The 13,348-nt window shown below is 43.7% G+C and overlaps 1 non-coding gene across 1 annotated transcript; it reads left to right on the top strand.

Annotated features, from left to right (window-relative positions):
* The first annotated feature begins 9,083 nt into the window (after positions 1–9,083).
* On the top strand, positions 9,084–9,157 carry trnai-aau (transfer RNA isoleucine (anticodon AAU)). Its single transcript has one exon. It is a non-coding gene; the product is annotated as a tRNA-Ile (tRNA).
* Positions 9,158–13,348: the final 4,191 nt, after the last annotated feature.

The raw sequence follows: 13,348 nt of genomic DNA, 5'->3' as shown, positions 1-13,348 counted from the left end.
GGCAAATTGTTGGTGAGGATTATGTGGCACAAGGTTTGTATGTATTTTGAATGGCAAGGACTGATAAGGGATAGGTAACAAGGCTTGAAGCATGGGGAATCGTGTCTCGCTAAATTGACGGAGATTTATTTTGAAGAAGTGACTAAGAGGGTTCATTGAGGCCGAGAGGTGCACCTTGTCGACATGGACTTCAGTCAAACATTTGACCCTTTCCACATGGCAGACTGGTTAACAAGTTTAGTTCACATGGAAGACATGGAGAACTAGCCACGTGAATATAAAATTGGCTCGAAGGTAAGAGACATAGGGTGGTGGTGAAGGGTTGCTTTTCCAACAGGAGGTCTGTGACCAGTGGTGTTCTACAAATATCCGTGCTGGGTCCAGTATTTTCACGATTTATGTAAATCATTTGGATGTGAACATAGCAGCGATAATTGGTAAATTTGCAGATGACATCAAAATTGATGGTTGAGTGGACAGCAAGGTTTACCTCAGAATAAAATGGGATCCTGGTCAGATGGGCTGATGGGCTGAGGCGTGGCAAATGGTGTTTAATTTAGATAAATGTGAGGTGCTGCATTTTGGAAATGCAAATCAGGAAAGGACGTATACACTTAATGGTAAGGTTCTGCGGGGTGTTCCTGATCCATGAGACCTTGCAATCCAGGTTCATAGTTCATTGAAAGTAGAAGCGCAGGTAGGTAGGATAGTGAAGAAGGCATTTGGTATGCTTGCCTTTACTGGCTAGTGCTTTGAATTGGGAGGTCACGTTGCTGCTGTACAGCACCTAGTTGGGCCACTTTTGCAGTATTGCATTCAATTCGCGTTTCCCTCCTATAGGAAAGATATTATGAATATTGAAGCGAGTCAGAAAAGATTTACAAGGTACTTGCCAGAATTTGAGCAATAGGGAGAGGGTGAGTACGTTGGGGTGATTTTTCCTGGAGCGTGAGGGGCACGTATAGGGTGAATCGCCAAGGTCTTTTCCCCAAACCTAGAGCACATGGATTTCTGGTGAGAGGGGTAAGATTTAAAAATGACCGAAGGAGCAACTTTTTCCAACAGAGGTTGGTGCATGTTTGGAATGAGCTGCCAGTGGCGATGGAGGAGGTTGTTACACTTACAACATTTAAAAGACATTTGAATGGGTACATGAAGAGTAAGGGTTTACAATGATATGGGCCAAATGTTGGCAAATGGGACTCGTTTAATTTGGGATATCTGATCGACATGGACGAGTTAGACTGAAGGATCTGTTTCCGTGCTGCATATCTCCAAGACTCCATGTCCCTGTCTGACCTCACTCCAATATCCCATTAATTATTCATTCCCGGAAATACCAGTTTATGTTGTGAGATGCCATCCAAATGCCTTCACTTCAGCATTCTGAAACCTGTGAACACATCCTCCCATAGCACTGTATCTAAGTCTCTCTCTCTGTCTATTTCCCAAATCCCTCCCATTTGTTGCTATTTAAAACTGTTGGTATTTAAATCCTGACATCCAGTTTTAGTTGTCCAGTTTTAATGTGAATAACTGTTCCATATCTTCCTCTTACCTTGAATGTTGCTCACCCGAGAGCATCAGTTTCTAACATTAAGATGCTTAAAAACAATGTGAAAAATGCATAGCTTGCATTTTCTTTGACTTCCAAGTATCCTTTCCTGTGCTCCATTTTGAATCGTAGATTTCGAGCAGTTTTCAGGCACATCTTTGTAACTTGCTCTGTGCCTATCCATTGAATGCCTGTGTTAATCACTCGCTGCTGATCGTGTGCTCAGTAACATGAGGAATCCCCTCAACTGTTACTGATTCAGACCAGGTTTCCTACTTGCAGTTGAGTGTCATTTGACTTAATTCTAGTTTTGGTACATTCGTGGAAATGTTGAGCACCGTTTCCTGGAGACTGTGCTTTAAACTGCTGTGGGACATTCAGGAAGACCAGAGACTTTGGTGACCTACTCTGGATGGGTCATGGGGGCTGCAGTTAGGGCATCTGGGTCTGCAACATGAACAACGAATGGAGCAGACGCTGCAGAGAGCGGAATGAGGAAATCACAATCAGATCAGCCGTGGTCTTAGAGAATGTTGGAGCAGGATTGAATGGCTCGCTCATGCAACTTTTTCAGATATTTCTGTCTGAAACAAGACAATTCCCCTTCTCTCCCAGTGACCCATACTGATGGGGAGTGAGTCACCTCCTTGTGTTCCTGCGTAACAGGACCCTGGGGCCTCACTCGCCCTCTGATTTCTCCCGTTCCAGTCCTGAGCAGTTGAGTGACTGCCTCCTGTCTTTGTGTCCCAATCTCGAGCAGGTGAGGGACTGCCTCCTGTTCCTGTATCCCAATATCGAGCAGTTGAGTGACTGCCTCCTGTTCCTGAGTCCCAGTATCGAGCAGTTGAGGGACTGCCTTCTATTCCTGTGTCCCAATCTCGAGCAGTTGAGTGACTCCCTCCTGTTCCTGTATCCCAGTCTCGAGCAGTTGAATGAGTCCCTCCTGTTCCTGTGTCCCAGTCTCGAGCAGTTGAGTGACTCCCTCCTGTTCCTGTGTTCCAGGCTCGAGCAGTTGAGTGACTGCCTCCTGTTTTTCCCTGTTTCTGAGCAGCAGTTTTAAAGCTCTGAATGATGTCTCAAGGTTATGCAAGGACTTGATAACAGGGCATTTCCAACTAGGAGCAGCATTACAGAAAGGTATCTAGAATCTTCCCCACCAGACATCTTTTGCAGCCGGTATGTTATTGTATCCCAGTCCCATAAAGAAACAGGGCAAAACATATACAATCCAGCTGTGTTCCAGCAATACTCCCACATTCAGGGAAGAAAGATTAAAAAGATTGGAAGATTTATAATCGATCCCTCAGCAAACTTTATCCATTCCATTCAAACTGAGTAGATTTTTCCTTTCATTGTGATATGTAACATGATGTATGGAATTGGTTAACTGAATGTGATTGTTTGTTGATTGTGATTAATGTCAGTCTCCGTTGATTATAACTATCTCAGTGGAGGGTTTCTATCTTTGAATGATAAATGGGCTCTGTTCAATATGTTATCCCATGGTATGAGTGGGAGCAACATGGACAGCACTAACAGGGATCACCAGCTCCAGAGAGAAGGGGAAGAGAGGTCAGAATCTGAGAACATTAAACTGGAATGTTCCAACAATGGACAGGAGTTTATCTGGTTATGTTTCAATTCTTTCTACATGTTATTGGTAGCTATTATCACCGCGGATCAAATATGCACTTTACATTATTCAATATTTTTATTATCCTATCCTGGCTATTGTTGGAGTCCCTGGTAAGTTTCGCTGTCTATTTATTATTTGCATGAACCATGTGCGACTGTATTACTCTTGTTTTCAATTACTCTACTCTGTAAACATTCACTCTTCAAACCACCAGGAACAACAACAGTGAACTTGTTTCATTCTTTCTCTCCGTCTTTAGTTCTGACTGCGCCCTGTGGGGTGACCTACTCAGTTTCAGCTATGAACCAGGATTCATTGCATCACTGCCCTTGCTATTTAAATATTGAAAGCTTGGAGGTCACTATCTTCTGTTCTGGATACAAATTCCATTTCCTTCCTCTGACTCCATCTTACCCCTGTTCAATAACTGAGGCTGAAACAGATGAGTCACATCTATGGTGATGCTTTTAGCCACGAGCTGATTACAGACACCATATCCTAACCATTTCTAATTTTAACTATCAACACCTGCAGAATATACTTCACTGGTTCATCCCATCTGCTATTTTAATTTTGAGCTATGAAATACTCTTAATGAAGCCAATAATCTGCTGCTGACTCTCCCAGCTTCAAACTTGCCAAAGCAAATTTGAGTCTGATACTCCATGGCTTGCATTTAAATGCAGGCCAAAATCCCATCATTCCTGTACGGATTGATTTATATTGTTTTTGGTTCTGGCAATGCCTTTCCTTTAATATTCACAACATCGACGTCACCTCTGTCTATGACACTGTTCTCAGTCTCCCTCTGTAAATTACACAAACTCCTGTCAGTTGTTCACATTTAATCTGATTTCCTCCATGTCTGTTCTCTCTCAAACAACAAATGCCATATCTACTGTCGCCAATACACACACACACATATACACACGCGCGCACGCACACTCGCACACGCGCACACACGAACACACACACAAAATCTCTCGCCTTATACTGGTGCAGTGGAGATACAGAACCATACATTTGTCATTCACTGCATGGGTTGCAAATCTTCCTGTGCAAGTCTGAAATGCAGTGCACGTATAGTCGTAATATACTGGCAAAGATTTGCAAGGCTCCCCATGCCGAGCATGTATTCGAGTTTATAGAGTAGTCCACTTGCATGGTCGGCACAGCTCTCCATTCTGGCTGGTACGTTGCTCCAGTTTATGGTGTCTGGGATAGTTCTGTGAGGCAGATTCAGAATTTGATGTAACTAACCATTTCAACTAATCTGGCAATAATTCTGCAATCATCTGGCTATAATGAATGTTTCCATTCTTGTAATTGGACCCACCATTGTCTCACTTCCCTGTCTCCTTATCCATTTTTTCACAACATGTTATCAGTTAATTCATTGTTTGTTTTTCTGTGCCTTTCCCTGGTGTTGTTTTGTGGCTCCCGAATGTATCGAGTGTTGGTATTGTGAAGCTCAGAAACAATGAAATGGTATGTGGGGGGCTGTTGTTCCATGTTGTGTAGTGGGATCCAGCAGCTTTGAGACATGCCTTTGAAAGTTGGTCTGTGCCTGTCCACTGAAAGACTGTTGGTCCCTCTCAGATGACCGTGTGGTCAGTAACATGAGGAAGCCCCTTGGGTATTATTGTAAAGGACCAGGCGTCTAACTTGTAGCTGTGGGGCTTCTGACTGACTCCTCTTACTGAAAGGTTAGTGGAGGTGTTGCGGATGGTTCACTGGAGGTTGTGCTGTGAGCTGCCTCAGACATTCAGGGAGACCTGAGGAGTTGGTGACCCAACTCTGGATGGAGGAACGGGAGTGTATTGACAGCATCTGGGTCTGTAACATGAACAACAAATGGAGCAGAGGCTGCAGAGAGGGGAAGCTCTGAAACCATGGTGAGAGTGTGTGTGGGGAAGTGGATCTATCAAATCTGTCTGTGTGTTAACAAGGAAACATGCATTCTCTCGCTCTACCCCTTAAATACACCCATGCACTCTCTCCCTCCCCTCCCACCACTCAAATACACTCCCCCCTCTCTCACACGCAGGCATACCCTGTCTCTCACCCCCTCACGTAGACACTCCACCTCGCTGTCAAACACACACATCTGCTTGAATGCAAACACACGCACGCACACACACACACATCTGAGCTGAATTTGCATTTGCCGATTTGTATTTGCAGGTGCATTATATTTTGTCAAAAAATATATAAATTGTATACAGTCAGTCAATGAGGTATTTTATAAACTCCTACTTTGGACACAAACCCAGACTGACTCCACGTGAAGACACAGACACACTCCAAACAAGACCTCACCGTAAAATACATTGCCCGATTGGAGGGTTCACCTCCTTTACATCGATAATACCTGAAGGTGTCTCCAGGCAATGACTTGAAATAAATTCTCTGCTTTGCATATTAAACAATCAAAACCTTAATCTCGATTCTAACTGATTAAAGATTTAGGAACCATTTCGATGTGTTCAATTCATGCACATGAGTTGCACAACCTTTTGATCTTTCCTCATAAATCCTGTTTCTAAGATCTTCTCTCTCTAACACCTGATGAATGAGCAGCGCTATGGAAGCTTGTGTTTTTAACTAAACCCGTTGGACGATAACCTGGTGCCGTGTGATGTTTGACCTTGTCCAACTCAGTCCAAAGCCAGCACTTCCATGTCATGGTTTTTTATTGGTTAGCCAATATTTCTCCAAGCAAATAAATTTTCCTAACCCCATGTGCTCTTGTATTTTATATTAATCCTTTGTCAGGCACTTTATGCATTGCCTTCTGCATTGCAAGTCCAGCTATAATACATCATTCGGATCCCCTTTGTTCACCTTGTTTGTCGCATTTTTAAAAAAATTAAATAAATCATACAAACAAGATTTACCCGTAATAAAACCATGTCGACTGTGATGGATTGTGCTTTGACTTTGAAAGTCTCTTGTTAATTCCTTCATAACTGAAATAAACAACTTGCCTTCAGTCCCAATCGTTTACTCATACCTTTCCATTCCCGAGTGAAGTTGGTTATTTGAAGTTGTTCCATTTCCATAACCTCGACAGTCCCTTTCACAATTCGTTGTGGCAGGAACGAGGCTGTAAAAGATCGGCTCCAATTGCTGTTTAAGAGGCATGAGTGGCTGATTGGACTCATTCTGTTCCTGCTTTACTCACTCGATGGGCTGAATGTCCTCCTAGTGTTGCTACATTATAAACTCGATGGATTGCATGCCCTGCGCCTATTCCTGACCAAACGGCTCAAGATCTCAATGTCCTCCTCTTGTTGCTCAATGACAGGTTTGGAGATGTATGGACGCTCCCTTCTGTTATGCCACGTTTTGAGGGTTGAATTGTGCAGGCAGGCTGTATTGCCCACATAGGTAGCTAAGTGGTTAGCACTGCTGCCTCCCAGCACTAGATATATGGGTTCAATTTCAGTCTCGGTCACTATCTGTGTGGAGTTTATACATTCGCCCTGTCCCTGCAAGTAATCCCATCGGGTACTCCAGTTTGCTCCCGCAGTCCCAAATTGTGCAGGTTAACTGGATTACTCATGGAAAATGTCAGGTGTGCAGAGATTGTGCTGGGGGGATGAGGGTTTGCATGGGATGGTTTTCAGCATATCAGTGTGGAGTCGATGGGTGAAATGGCCTGTTTCTACACTATAGGGATTCTATGAATAACACCTTTGTTGCAGAAATCATTTGAGGTAATAATCTCTGAGTTAATTCCAATGTGATTTCCTCAATGAGGAGATTAATTCTAAGCACATCACTGGTTAGAGCGTGGTGCTAATAACGCCAATTTCGTGGGTTCGATCCCCACACTGACCACATGTAGCGCTTGTGTGGTTGCTGTGTTTCCAAACACCGTGCCCTACAAAGCCGGAAGCGTCATCTGCGCAATAAAACATTTGACAGGGAGAAACGCACGACTTGATCGCCGTACCCGTGATGACTGGTGGATGTTGTCTGTAGCAAATCAACCAGTCTCAGTTGTTTTCACCAACAAATGCAAAACATGAAATATGTGCAGTATTCGGCAGATCTGGCACAGTCTCGGAGGAGAACCAGAGTTCAGCCTTCTCTTCAAATCAAAGATTCGTTCATGTTAAATTCCTGGATCTCTGTTAATACTTGTCACATGACTTCCAGAGGGAATTCCTTCGCTTGCTCACCTCTCATGCATCGACACTGGAGTTATCATATCACCAGCAATATCATAGAGCCATTAATAAAAGCAAATTACTGCGGATGCTGGAATCTGAAACCAAACGTGAAAATGCGGGAAAATCTCAGCAGGTCTGGCACCATCTGCAAGGAGAGAAAAGAGCTGACGTTTCGAGTCTAACTGATTAAAGATAAAGATAAAAACAAAGGGGGAGTATTATGGAGCTATTTATACCACGCTGAGAGAAGGTGAGTCAAGGCTCCAGATGCAAAGGTGATAATGACAGTGCATGGAGAGATTAAAGGGAGATTAAGAGGCGTGAATGACCCAGGCTGAAGCCAGAGCGATGTGACAAAATATGTGAGGGATGGGTGAAGCAGAGAAAAAATGGAAAACAGGGGAGAAGGGTAGCAAAGCGGGAAGAGGAGAGCAAAAAGGTATTGAGATAGTGGGGAGCGAGAGAAAGAGAGACAGTCAAGAAATAAGAGGTACAGAACAGTGAAAAAAAACACAACTAAAAAAGTTAAATAAAATAATTGAAATAAAATTACCTGAAGTTGTTTGAATTCAACAACTTCAGACAATTTTACTTCTTGTTTTTATTTATCTTTTTTTATCATTTCACCTGCACTATCATAGAGCCATTAGATATGGACAGCACTGAAAACACAGTCTTCGGTCGCACTCGCCCATTCCGAACAGATATCCTCAACTTGATCCAGCCGCGATTGCATGCACTTGACCCATTTCTCTCTAAACCTTTCCTATTCAAGTACACGTCCAGGTTCCTGAACAGTATTGGAATTATACCATCCATCACCAGCTCGTCTGGTAACTTATTCCAGAAACGCACCACCCTCTGCGTGCAGCCGTTGCCCCTCACTGCCTTTCGAATTCTCACCCTCCCACACCAGATTTATACCCTCTAGTTCTGAACTGCCCCACCTGAGCGAAAGGAACTTGTCTATTTACCCGATTCATTCCCCTCATGATTGAAAAACCTCCGTAAGATCAGCTCCCAGCCTCTGACGCGCCAGGCGAAATAGTGAGCGAGTGTTCAGCCTGTAAACGTTTGCACCTTTTCCATTTTCAAATGTAGGATGTAGCATGCTGTCTGAAGCAATCATTTTAGCAGCTGACCTGTCGCTGACAAACTCTGCAGGACGGCCTGATAACTTGCTAAATATGCTGTCAAACGAAGATTGCATAAGCAACATGAGTCATTGAGCAAAACGTGCAATTGACTTCTGAGCTGTTGCTGACAGCAAAGCAACTGCGTCGTTCGGGAGCAGAAAGAACCTCACTGAAAGATTACAATTCAAATGCATTTGGCATAAGGTTCGTAGCAGTTAATCAGCAGCACATAACCCTGACTCCAAAGGTCTGTGAGTATCCAGAAGAACAGTGAGCGATCGTTGAAGGTACGGTTCTCCAGACGAGATTTGTCAACGTGAGAAGCTGCAGCTGAGCTGGTGGCGTTGCGATTGAAATTACATGCGTCCGGACTTTGTGCTTAATTTTAGATATCAGAGCAAATGGTTAACTCGAGTATGCGCGTTCGGAAAAGTAAATGTTTTTTTTGTTGAAAAGCTTTGCAACGAAAGGAAATACTTCAGACTATCGTGCGATCGATGAGAAGCAGAAAATGCAGAGCAGCCGTGGTTGTGAGCACCGGCAATATAGGCATTTGCTTTAGCCGGGCTGCCCGCGTTGGTCGGTTAGCTCAGCTGGTTAGAGCGTGGTGCTAATAACGCCAAGGTCGTGGGTTCGAACCCCACACTGACCACATGCAGCGCTTGTGTGGTTGCTGTGTTTCCAAACAACGTGCTTCACAAAGCCGGAAACGCGATCTGCGCAATAAAACATTTGACAGGGTTAGACGCACGACTTGATCGCCGTACCCGTGATGACTAGTGGATGTTGTCTGCAGCAAAACAACCAGTCTCAGTTGTTTTCACCAACAAATGCAAAACATGAAATACGTGCAGTATTGGGCAGACCTGGCACAGTCTCGGAGGAGAACCAGAGTTCACGCTTCAATTCAGTCAAAGATTCGTTCGTGTTTTGTTCCTGGATCTCTGTTAATACTCGTCACACGACTTCCAGAGGAAATTCGTTCGCTTGCTCACCTCTCATGCATCGACACTGGAGTTATCAGATCACCAGCAATATCATAGAACCATTAATAAAAGCAAATTACTGCGGATGCTGGAATCTAAAACCAATAGAGAAAATGCTGGAAAATCTCAGCAGGTCTGGCACCGTCTGTAAGGAGAGAAAAGAGCTGACGTTTCGAGTCGAACTGATTAAAGATAAAGATAAAAACAAAGGGGGAGTATTATGGAGCTATTTATACCACGCTGAGAGAAGGTGAGTCAAGGCTCCAGATGCAAAGGTGATAATGACAGTGCATGGAGAGATTAAAGGGAGATTAACAGGCGTGAATGACCCAGGCTGAAGCCAGAGCGATGTGACAAAATATGTGAGGGATGGGTGAAGCAGAGACAAAATGGAAAACAGGGGAGAAGGGTAGCAAAGCGGGAAGAGGAGAGGAAAAATGTATTGAGATAGTGGGGAGCGAGAGAAAGAGAGACAGTCAAGAAATAAGAGGTACAGAACAGTGAAAAAAAAACACAACTAAAAAAGTTAAATAAAATAATTGAAATAAAATTACCTGAAGTTGTTTGAATTCAACAACTTCAGACAATTTTACTTCTTGTTTTTATTTATCTTTTTTTTATCATTTCACCTGCACTACCATAGAGCCATTAGATATGGACAGCACTGAAAACACAGTCTTCGGTCGCACTCGTCCATTCCGAACAGATATCCTCAACTGATACAGCCGCGATTGCATGCACTTGACCCATTTCTCTCTAAACCTTTCCTATTCAAGTACACGCCCAGATTCCTTAACAGTATTGGAATTATACCATCCATCACCAGCTCGTCTGGTAATTTATTCCAGAAACGCACCACCCTCTGCGTGCAGCCGTTGCCCCTCACTGCCTTTCGAATTCTCACCCTCCCACACCAGATTTATACCCTCTAGTTCTGAACTGCCCCACCTGAGCGAAAGGAACTTGTCTATTTACCCGATTCATTCCCCTCATGATTGAAAAACCTCCGTAAGATCAGCTCCCAGCCTCTGACGCGCCAGGCGAAATAGTGAGCGAGTGTTCAGCCTGTAAACGTTTGCACCTTTTCCATTTTCAAATATAGGATGTAGCATGCTGTCTGAAGCAATCATTTTAGCAGCTGACCTGTCGCTGACAAACTCTGCAGGACGGCCTAATAACTTGCTAAATATGCTGTCAAACGAAGATTGCATAAGCAACATGAGTCATTGAGCAAAACGAGCTGTTGCTGACAGCAAAGCAACTGCGTCGTTCGGGAGCAGAAAGAACCCCACTGATAGATTACAATTCAAATGCATTTGGCATAAGGTTCGTAGCAGTTAATCAGCAGCACATAACCCTGACTCCAAAGGTCTGTGAGTATCCAGAAGAACAGTGAGCGATCGTTGAAGGTACAGTCCTCCAGACGAAATTTGTCAACGTGAGAAGCTGCAGCTGTGCTGGTGGCGTTGCGATTGAAATTGTATGCGTCCGGACATTGTGCTGATTTTTAGATATCAGAGCAAATGGTTAACTCGAGTATACGCGTTCGGAAAAGTAAATGTTTTTTTTGTAGAAAAGCTTTGCAACGAAAGGAAATACTTCAGACTATCGTGCGGTCGATTAGAAGCAGAAAATGGACAGCCGCATTTGCTTTCATCGTACCAGCTGCGCTGATCTGTTAGCTCAGCTCTTACCAGCGCTGCACATGGTCCATGTGGGGATTAAACCCACATTCTTGTCGTCATTCGCACCACGCTCTAACCAGCTGAGCTAACCGACCAATGCATGCATCCTGCAGAAAGCAAATGCCTCGATTGCCGGTGTTCACAATCACGGTATCAGAGTTTCCTGCCCCGGTGAGCCTCCAGGAACTCTTGATAAAATTGAAGCTGGGACCCTGTGGGGAAGAGGCAGTCTTCCGAGTAGATACGGGGCAGCATGGTCGTCGCTGAATTTTAAACCAAAGAAAGTAGGAATGTCAACACGGTCAATTACTGTTTCCAGGGGTTCAAGGGGAAGAATTTCCTGTTCCAGTATTTGAACCTATGATGATAGAAGGTCCGAAGGATACAGTTACAGGGGAACAGTTGTATATCCCTGATATAGGAAGTAACTTAGTAGGGAGAGATTTAAATACCCTCTTAGGACTGGAGACTTGAATTCAGGAAAAAAAGAATTAGTTGTGCAAATGGCAATGTTGACAGAAGATGTGGAGAGAGAGGTAGACCCTATTATATGGGCTAGAGAAGGTAATCGTGGAAAGATACAGATCCGTCCCATAGAAATAAGTTTAAAAAGGAAAGGGGATGTTGTTTATGAGCGACAATATCCCATTTCCATAGAAGGTAAACGAGGACTGCAGCCAGTAATTGATGGGCTAGAGATGGACTGTTGGAGCTAAGTATGTCTCCTTATAATATCCTAATTCTACCAGTGCATAATTCCGATCGAAATTATCGATTGATGCATGAGTTGAAAATATTGAATTGTACGTTATTAAGTACGATCCCTCATGACCACAAATGGTTTAGTGTGATAGATTTAAAGGATTTCTTTTGGAAGGAAAGTCAGAATGTTTTGCTTTGAATGGAAAGATCACAAAAAAAGGACAGAAACACCAATACCAGAGGACCGTGCTCCCCCAGGGGTTTATGCAATCCCCAAATTTATTTGGACAGATGTTAGAACAAATATTGGAGAAATTTAGCAGCCCCAAGGGAACTACCCTGTTTCAGTATGTAGACGACCTCTTAGTAACAGGAAAGAGAAGAGAAAGAGTCGTAGAAGCCACGAAAAAAAAATGAATTTCCTGGGTCAGCAGGGACCGTGGGATTCAAAAAACAAATTATAATATGTGGACTGAGAAGTGAAATACTTGGGACATTTTGTTCATGAGGGAAGTGAAAGGGAAGCCTGGAAGGGTTAAAGGGAATAGTGGGGAATGTGCTGCCAGGAATAAAAGGGAATATCATAATTTTGGGGGTTTAACGGGATATTGCAGATTGTGGATTGATTCTTATGCTCAAAAGATGAATAAATTATATCTCAAACTTTTAGAGGAGGAACCAAAGTGTCTGAGTTGGGAAGAAGAGGAAAAAGAACTATTTAATAATTCAAAAGAGATCTGATCCATGCCCCCGGGTCAGCCTTACCTTCTCTAGATAAACCTTTCCATCTCTTTGCTACCATATATTAAGAGCACGGCTTTGGGAGTATTAACCCAGAGGTGGGGAGGAATGAAACAGCCAGTAGCATATCTTTCGAAGCTATTGGATCCAGTATCCCGGGGGTGGCCTGAGTGTGTGCAGGCTGTGGCTGCCACTGCACTGTTGGTGGGGGAAGCTTACATTTGGGGGAGCCCGAATAGTAAGCACCCCACACCAAGTGAGAACGATCCTAAACCAAAAAGCTGGGTGATTGTTGACAGACTCGCGGGTTCTGAAATATGAGGCAATATTAGTAGAAAAGGATGATCTAGTGTTGGTCACGCATAATTCTTTAAATACAGCTGCCTTTCTTTGGAAAGGGGAAGGAGAATCTCCACAGAATCCAGGGCACGACTGCCTTGACATTATAGAATACAAAACTAAGGTTTGCATGTACCTGAGAGATGTTCCGCTTCATGCAGGAGCCTCACTGTTTATAGACGGATCATCCCGGGTGACTGAAGGGAAAAGACATACTGGGTATGCAGTTGTAGACGGGAAGGAAGGTGGTGTGGTAGAGGCAGGAAGGTTGCCAAATGGGTGGTCAGCTCAGACCTGCGAACTCTATGCATTGGAAAGTGTCCTTAGGGCGTTAGAAAATAAAGAGGGAGCAGCATACAGAGACTCTAAATATGTATTTGGTGTTGGCAC

Source organism: Chiloscyllium punctatum, chromosome 4, assembly GCF_047496795.1.
Source record: "Chiloscyllium punctatum isolate Juve2018m chromosome 4, sChiPun1.3, whole genome shotgun sequence".
NCBI lineage: Eukaryota > Metazoa > Chordata > Chondrichthyes > Orectolobiformes > Hemiscylliidae > Chiloscyllium > Chiloscyllium punctatum.
Note: the sequence above shows the minus strand (reverse complement) of the source record. Positions and strands in the feature narration are given on the sequence as shown.